Source organism: Chiloscyllium plagiosum, unplaced genomic scaffold (assembly GCF_037043375.1).
Source record: "Chiloscyllium plagiosum isolate Xiang-an unplaced genomic scaffold, Cpla_swu_hap1 HiC_scaffold_33, whole genome shotgun sequence".
Classification (NCBI taxonomy): Eukaryota; Metazoa; Chordata; class Chondrichthyes; order Orectolobiformes; family Hemiscylliidae; genus Chiloscyllium; species Chiloscyllium plagiosum.
Genome location: NW_028270171.1, coordinates 25,824,566 through 25,833,986, shown reverse-complemented (window position 1 = coordinate 25,833,986; position 9,421 = coordinate 25,824,566). Strand labels below are relative to the sequence as shown.

The 9,421-nt window shown below is 38.5% G+C and overlaps 1 protein-coding gene across 1 annotated transcript in view; it reads left to right on the top strand.

Annotated features, from left to right (window-relative positions):
- Positions 1-60: 60 nt before the first annotated feature.
- Positions 61-9,421, top strand: part of LOC122542322 (myosin-9-like) — a 169,611-nt gene continuing 160,250 nt past the window's right edge. Inside the window, exon 1 of the mRNA XM_043679971.2 lies at positions 61-194. The gene's annotated coding sequence lies outside the window, so the exon portion shown is untranslated. The remainder of the gene's footprint in view (positions 195-9,421) is intronic.

The window sequence follows — 9,421 nt, the reverse complement described above, 5'->3', positions numbered from 1 at the left end:
CCCGTCTATTGGTGAGCAGCGATGACGTTGGCGTTACGGGCGGGATTTCGGGTGCTGCCCAAACGGTTGGTTCGCGAGCTGCAGTTCGAGAGCTCGAGCGAAGCAGACAATCGCGAAGGACGGAGAGGTTTTTTTAAAATTCTGATTAAAAAAAAATAAGTGAAGTTCATTTATTTCCACAGATTATAATTCAGGTAGGTGAGAACATTCGAAAAATACCTGGTTTACTGAGATAAGAGACAGTTTAAAAAAAAATCCTTGGTTTTGGTCCATTTCTTAAAGCGGAAAAGGCAGAGAAACCAGGAAGAGAGTCAGACACCGGGTTGGGCCGGCGCGCTCGCCATAGGCAATTTCATTCCTATCAAATTTAAATATGTTTTCCTTTTAAGAATCAGAAATTCGGAGGATAGCCATGTTCTATCGATTCACTCTACTGGGATTTTTTTTTAAATCAAGGTTTTAATTTGTAAAATAATCGAGTTTTTTTTGGAGTTACTGAGAGCTGGATGGTTAATGCATGTAGTGTAAATATCTTATAATTTTCAAACTCGTGCTAGTCAGGCGACAGGTAACATGGAAACCGCCTTTCGCGTTGCAGTCCGTCTAGAAATGGGCTTGGCTTCCGCTTCTCCGGTTGTATGAACTCCTTATGTGATTTTTCTCCGAGTCCAAAATTCCCTCCTTCCTAGAATAACTATTTGGTAAGATTGCAATTAAAACTTGATTACGTCCCTGGAACGTGGAATGCTGGTCAAAGACAGTATTTCATTGATTTAATACAGAGCAGAATATTCGTCTCTTATGTACATAATTGTTCTATATAAAATATTTTTAGTATCATTTAACTTGCACAATTGTGTTCTGTACCAGAACAGTAATGAAAAGCAGTTTTTATGAAATCTTAAAAAAACTTTGAATTCTCCTCATTCTTCAAAATTCAGTCATACCCCAAGTGCCCATCCCACTATCATTAAAAAAAAGTCAGCATCCTAAGGACAGTAATTGACTTGTTTCTGACAAGTGAAAATTATGGTATGATATCCAACAGTTCATTCCAAAAGTGAAGGCATAAGGAAAGTATGAAATGTAAGTTATATAATTCCTGTTTAAATAAAGAACAAAGTTACATTCAAAGAAAGCATGCTAGTGCATCTAGAATATAGCCTGGAAGTAATGCACCACTTTGAACACTTTTAAAATGATTAGATTTTAGTTAAAAATTGTTAATTGAGTTAATTGCCAAACTTAGGGAAAATGTAATGATGGTTTAAAAGGAGTAAGTTGAGATAATGTGCACATTATTTACCTGAAAGTACTGTAGATGACTTCATTAAATTGCTTTGCTTGTGTGATAGCTGCTTTACCTTCTAAAGATCCTTAGGGCTTCAGTGCATGAACCAAAACCCCACCCAGTTCAAAGTGTAAAACAGTAATGTAAGTTAAGAATGACTCATGGAGAAGTGTGCTGATGACTTACAAAAGCTTTCCCGTTAGCTGGCTAGTAACTTTTCTGGAATTTGGAAACGTTACTGCTTTAAAAAAGTCTGGTAGTTTATCCTGCCTGCTGGTGAAGCATGCATTTTTAAGAGGCTAAGAATATCGAAACAAGCTTGAATATTTCCGAAATGCCTACTGAGTTGTTTTCTGATACTATGAAAATACAGCAGCTTGCCAAGGGTCACTTGCCTCTTGCTTTCATCTCCAATAGTGTGAAATGGAACAAGTTTTTTCCTCCATAATATTTTCAGTCAGTGAAACTTCTGTTGCTCACGTTCTGTCACTAACTTTTATTCACCCATCACCATTGAACTATACTGACTCCTGGTTTTGCAATGCTTCTATTTGAAAATTATCATCTTTACTTTTAAGTCCTTCCAAACTGTGAATGCTTGATCTCTAGCACTACAGGCTTCAGATTTCTGCATGCTTCTTGTGTGTCTCCAGTTTTTTCATCCCTGTGCCATTTGGCTGCCTGAGCCCTCAACTGTGGAATTCTCACCTTCAGCTGCTCGTCCTGTGTACCTTTTCCTCTCTTCACCACCTACTTCCCTCCAAACTCTCCTTATTTATTTGAGGCACTTTATGAAAACCATCCTCTTGTCTCTCTTAATCCCTTGTATAGCTTGATGTCAAAAGTTTGTAAGTAGTGTTCCTGTGAAGCACCTTGGAATGCTTCATTATGTTAAAGTACCAAAATAACATGGTTAAGAAGATTTAGACCATATAAATTGCAGTATATCTTTCAAAATGTTCTTGTAAAATCTCAATATTGTCAATGGAGAGGTTACCCTGCTACCTATTTGAGAATGTGATAAATTGAACCATAATTTGCTGCTGTAAAAAGGCACATTTTCAAATGTGACAAAGGACATTTTCTCTGGCATTTCAGAAGGTACTTAAATCTTGTAATTTTGGCATTTGGGCATTTTTATAATTAGAGGTTTTAATTCCATTATCTTTGTTAGCTTCATGAAATCATTTGGGGGAAAGTCAATTAAATACTCTCTTTGAAATTTCTAAGCAATTTATTGTTTATATATAAGAGTAGTTTCTGGGCAACTTATATTTTCTGGAGGAGGAATTTGGTAGTCAAAAATAGAACTGTAATATAACGTTTTCATAAAATAGATCTGGTAACTTATAAAAAAAAATCAGATCTGGATATCTTGAATGTAACAAGCTAAAGGTGTAGGTGACAACATTGCCATATACTGTCAATATACAAATAATCTAAACTCCTTTTTATCTTGTGTGGCTTCCAAGTTCCTCAGGCATTAAGGTGTGGCAGGGTGCTTAGGAATGTAGAGTAGTGTTTTGACTCGTCCATGATGGATGTTTCATGTTTTTTGCACTATATTGCTTTGTTTCATTCGAGAAAAGCTTTTTTGTAGGGTGCAGAATAATGGAAAATGTGAAGGATTTAAAAAAAAAAGGAGTTGGAAAGAATTTTAATGATATTGGGCTCTGTATTCTGCTAAAGTTTGTGTACCATTTTTTAAAGTTTTTTTTGATATTTAAGATGTGTCCAAGAACTGAATTGTGGAAAGCTGTAATGAAGGGAGTGTGCCAACAGATAAAGGGGGAATGGACCCTTATGTTTGCACTTGGTCTTTTAGTGGTATCATCATTTAAGTTCTTTTGTGAAGTTTTCACAGTAAGCTGAAACTTAACTAGATGAGTAATATTGAGACTGATGTAGGTTAGAAGTTGTGTACGCAAATGAGTGGTTACAAGGATACTCCAACATGCATAAGACGCAAGTTATGAAAGTGATGAAATGTGCATTAGCAAAAGTACTGAAGAAGCTCAACACAGTTGGCGCAGAGGTGGTTTGCTGGTTCTCAAGCCGTTATCTTAGAAATATCATCAGCTCCAAATCATACGCCATCTTTAGTCGATGTGGTGCTGTTTCATCCTTGGTCGGTCTGAAATTCTCCACTCAACAGCTGTCACATGCATCATGCCTACAAAAAGAAAAGACAGCCCTCCATTAGCACATCAGGGCAACTAGGGATGGGCAGCAAATGCAGTCTACATATTTTCTACATTATGATGGTACACATAATTATGGCCACCACTGTGGATAATGTAAATGAAATAGAAACAGGATATCAATACCCTGCAGGATTATGGACAGAACCAGATTTATTGTTTTAGGTCTGAAAGCCTTCAGATTATTGAAGGTTCTCATTTCCTTATTCTTATCATCTTTCCTTACTTCTCTGCACACAGTTGATCTAATATTTGGATTTCCAGGAGGTTTGACAAGTCACTAAATATTGGGCTACTTAAGATAAGACCCATGGTAGTACATTACCATGGATAGAAGATTGGCTAAGTAACAGAAGACAGATTTGGAATAAGGCAGCCACTTTCAGGATGGCAACCTGTAATTGTCGCAGGGATCCGTGCGAGGGTACAATTTTATATATATTCACTTAAACAATCAGTGGGTGACATGGCGACTCAGTGGGAAGCACTGCTGCCTCGCATCGCCAGTGATCTGGATTTGATTCCAGCCTCTGGCAATTGTCTGTGTAGAGTTTGCACATCCTCCCCATGTCTGCATGGGTTTCCTCCAGGTGCTCTGGTTTTCTCCCACAATCCAAAAATGTGCAGGTTAGCTGAATTGGCCACATTAAATTGCTCAGTGTTTGGGGATGGAGAGGTTAGGTGCATTAGTCAGGGTAGGGAAATGGGTCAGGTTGGGTTACTCTTTGGAGGGTCACTGTGGACTTGGGCTGAAGGATCTGTTTCCACACTCTGGGGATTCTGTTCTATTCTATGTATGTGGATGATGCAAAAATATGTGGGAAGACAAGTGGTGAAGATAATCTATCAATATCTCACAGTAGACTAAGCAAGTGGGCAAAAGCTCAGCAGATAGTGTGGAAATGAGTAATATGCACTTTGGCAGGAAGAATGAAGCTGAATATTATTTAAATAGACTGCAGAAAATTACTGCGCCAAAGGATTTGGGAATTGTGGATAGACAATAAGTTGCTTACAGGTTTGTGGGAGGCAGGGAAGGCAAATGGCCTTTTATTTCAATGGGACTGGAATATAAAAATTAGGAAGTCACGCTAAGACTTCCTAATTTTTGGACATTGATGTTATGGAGGTAATCTAGACCCTAATTTAATTCCTTTTTAAAAAAGGAATGTGTAAGTTGCTGTGTTCCAGATATGATTGGCCCTCCACTAAGTTTTATTCTTGCAGCAAGTTAAATATGAAAGAATTGGCATAACTTTACTCTATTGATATACTTAACAAAATAATGGAATATTTAGCCACTGTTTATCACTATCTATCAGCAAGTTCCAAGATAGGTAGCATCCCACTAATAAACACTCTTGGCAAAGGCAATTCAGCAACACAGTTATTATTCTAATCTGTTGTCTCTTTCTAGTTCAGTAGAAAGAAAATTGAAAGAAACAAGCTGCTCTTTTGATTTTTGTTAAAAGGAAGCCTCTCTATCTAAAACTCCACTTTAGCAGCAGCAAGCTCAAGCTTTCGGCACCAACAGCCAGCAAAAATCATACACATTAATTAGATGACCTTGTGATTTAACTATGCTCTGAAACTACTGTATTGTTAATGATTCGTTTAGTCGTTTTAAGCTATGAACTTGGTGTCTTGTATCAGTTATTCAGTCTGGTTCTGGTTGTTAAAGTCTGATTTAGAAGTGTTTGGGATTAATTTTGAGTGTCATTAAATTTTACAGTTATAAATACAGGGACAGGGAAGCTGTTCTGATTTGGCTCTCTGTCTCCATGTTGTAACAATTTCAGAAAACTACACTGGCATTGGAAGTCCAGAGAGAATTCACTTGATTAGTTCTCTATATCGGGGATTTTCCTCCAAGATGAGGTTTGGCCTGTATTAGGTAGAGTTTAAAAGAATGAGAAGCAACTTTATTGAAACAAGATTCTTAGAGGACTTGACAGATGTCGAAGAAATGTTCTCCTTGAGGGAGAATCTAGGACCAGAGAGGGTTCAGAAAAGATTTACATGGATGTTGACAGGGTTGGAGGATTGAGCTATATGGAGAGGCTGAACAGGCTGGAGCTATTTTCCCTGAAGCGTCAGAGATTGAGGGGTGACCTTATCAAGGTTTACAAAATTGAGGGGCATGGATAGGGTAAATAGACAAGGTCTTTTCCCTGGGGTCAAGGAGTCCAGAACTAGAGGGCATAGATTTAAGATGAGAGGGGAAAGATATAAAAGAGACCTAAGGGGCAACTTTTTCACGTGGAGGGTGGTACGTGTATGGAATGAACTGCCAGAGGAAGTGGTGGAGGCTGGTACAATTGCAACATTTAAGAGACATTTGGATGGGTATATGAATAGGAAGGGTTTGGAGGGATATGGGTCGGGTGCTGGCAGGTAGGACTAGATTGGGTTGGGATATCTGGTTGGCATGGACGAGTTGGACCGAAGGGTCTGTTTCCATGCTGTACATCTCTCTGACTCTGAGAGGGAATCTCAATAAGAGATTGTTCATATAAGACAGAGATGAAAGGAGTTTCTGAGGGAGGTGAATCTGGGTTTCTTTGTCTACTATATGGCTGTAGGGACAGAATCGTTGAGTATATTAAAGTCTAAAATGTCTGAAGCATTAACCTGAAACTACTCAAATTGGTAAATATTGTAAATTTGGAATTCATACTTGAATGGCAATTATTTTTAACCTAAGTAATGTTAGTGTCATTGGAACAGATATTGCTTCTGGAATATTTTGCAAAGTGACAATGTTTATGTCTTGGACTGCACATGTACATTTTAATTTTTGTGGAGTTGCATGCTGGTAGTGACATAGTGAGAGAGCTTGATTATGCTTTTCTGTAATTTTTCTTTTGTTATTTTATCTTTAACAATGGGGTTAGCAAATTTAGAAATGGAGGAGGGACATGAGTGAAGTGACTGAATTCAGTATCAAATTGAGAGAAGAGACAAGGTTAAATTTACCATTTAAATCTTAAAATAGTCACAAACTAAAGAAATGAGAATTCCATCCTATAAATTGTTTATTTCCTGGACAAGAGAGGCTAACTGCCAGTAACTTAGTGATTGTGTTAAAAGGTTACTTGCACTGATAATGACTAAATCATGTTCCGTGGTCTAATAACATCTCCATGATAATTATGGGGGTTAAGTACAAGATGATGTTTGTTTGAAGCTAATGATGGAACAGTGGAAATTGGGCAGCACCTTGTTTACTAACTCATGGTACTTTTACTTTGCTACATGATTCTTATAGCTAATTTGATTAATAATGGCATAAGGCCAGATTTGTTGAATGAATAAACTATGTAATGTATATCCTGGAATAGGAGAAGTTAAAAGAGCAGAAGAATTCCCATGGTTCATACACGATATTTTATTAAGTCTTGCTGATCTTTCAGATAGAGGTGGATTGGTAAGAATTTGAGTTCCTTTCAGATGAAAACTTTCCAATAATTGTGCAGACATAGCTTTGAAGCTGACGTGGTCAGATTTTCCTATGGTTCTGGGGAGGAAAACTTCTCTTTTGAATGGTGGGGAAGGCCAGTGGACTGAATGGCCTATTTGTGCTCCTATGTCAGAGTCATAGAGGTGTACAACACAGAAACAGACCCTTGGGTTCAACTCATCCTGTAAATTCATTCTGAATAGTAGGATATTGTACCTGCAAGACAGAGAGGCATCACCCTACCCCTGGGACATCCAATTTCTTGAAGGTCAGCAGAGCAACTTAACCCCTTAATGGAGTAAACTTACATTATCATCTCCTATTCAGAATCATTAAGAACATTGCAGTTAAAGTTCTGACCACATCCTACAGTTACAAAAAAAATTTACACCAGATCTTGCCATTAAGAAATGATTTAATCACATTATTTCTGGGAATAATTAAATCACCTCATTGTGTCTTGAGTGGCATGTGACTTAAGGGGGAGTGGCTGGGGGGTTGTCTTGTGGGCATTGCTGACCGTGATTTGAAATCTTGTATAAAAGAAAGTCTGGTTCCTTTGTTCAGAAAGATTGCTTGACATGCTTTGCAAGCTCTGTGAAGTGTTAAGTGGTCCTCCAAAAGCTTGTACTTGCTTAATAAAATTTTGGTTGTTCACAGAAGTTGGTATATTGCAGTTGCATCAAATTTGCAAGAATCTCAAGAAAAAGAACCAAATAATCCATGCCAACCAGAAATCCTAATCTAATCTAGTCCCATTTGCCAGCATGTGGCCCATATCCCTCTAATTCCTTGCTATTCATACACCCATCCAGATACCTGTTACATGTTGTAATTGTACCAGCCTCCACCACCTTTTCTGGCAGCTCATTCTATACACGCACTACCCTTTGTGTGAAAAAGATCTTCCTTGGGTCCCTTTTATATCTTTCCCCTCTCACCCTAAACCTGTGACTTCCAGTTCTGGACTCCCCACTCCACCTCTGTTTCCTATCCATGACCTTATAAAGCTCTATAAGGTCATCGTTCTGCCTCCAACGCTCCAGGGAAAGCAGCCCTGGCCTATTCACCATCTCCCTATAGCTCAAATCCTCCAACCCTGGCAACAACCTTGTAAATCTTTTCTGAACCCTTTCAGGTTTCACAGCATCCTTCCAATAGAAATTGCATGCAATATTCCAAAAGTGGCCTAACCAATGTCCAGCCACTGCATGACCTCCCAAGTTCTATACTCTATGCTCTGACCAATAAAGGAAAGCATACCAATTGCCGCCTTCACTATCCTATCTCTTTATGATTTTATAAATTTAGACAAGGTCAATCCCTCAGCCTCCAACGCACTCAGGAAAACAGCCCCAGCCTATTCAATCTCTCCCTATAGCTCAAAACCTACAACACTGGCAACATCCTTGTAAATCTTTCCTGAACCCTTTCAAGTTTCACAACATCCTTACAATAGGAGGAAGACCAGAATTGCACACAATATTCCAAAATGGCCTAACCAATGTCTGTACAGTCACAACATGACCTCCCAACTCCTATACTCCTTTATCTGACCAATAAAGGAAAGCATACCAAACATTGCTTTTACTGTTCTACCCATCTGCGACTCCACTTTCAAGGAACTATGAACCTGAGCTCCAAGGTCTCTTTGTTCAGCAACACTCCCCAGGATCTTACCATTAACTCCTGCTAAGATTTACTTTTCCAAAATGGAGCACCTCACATTTATCTAAATTAAACTCCATCTGCCATTTCTCAGCCCATTGGCCCATTTGATCACGATCCCGTTGTAATCTGAGGCAACCTTCTTCGTTATCCACCTTACCTCCAATTTTGGTGTCACCTGCAAACTTACTAACTATACCTCCTATGTTCACATCCAAATCATTGATCTAAATGATGAAAAGTAGAGGACCCAGCACTAATCCTTGTGGCACGCAGGCCTCCAGTCTGAAAGGCAACTCTCCACACCACCCTTTGTCTTTTACCTTTTGAGCTAGTTCTGTATCCAAATGGCTCGTTCTCTGTGAAATGTATTAGTGAAATACTGCTGCCAGTGTTTGGACTGCAATAGGATTCTCCTGTAGAATTATGCTGTATATGTATAGTGGCTCTGTCAAGTAGTTGCAATATTGTTTGCAGGTACAGATTGTAAACAATGCTACCTAAGTACAGCTATTGTTTAGATGAGAGAAATTTTGTATATTATGTTTGTAGAGATCTTCTGTCCATTGGTGTTGAATATTTAGTATAGGAGAAAGGAGAGGATGGAAAGTAGTCTTATAGTACATGAATATGCTCAAACATATATTGACTTGTATTTTGCCATACACTAAACAGATGGTGTTTGGAAAGATTCCCTTGGTATGTGAAGTCAAATCTCCTGGAGGAGCTAGATAACTGGGGCGTAAAGCAGTGAGGCTACCATTAATAGCATGTTATAGAATAATTTAAATACTGTTTTGA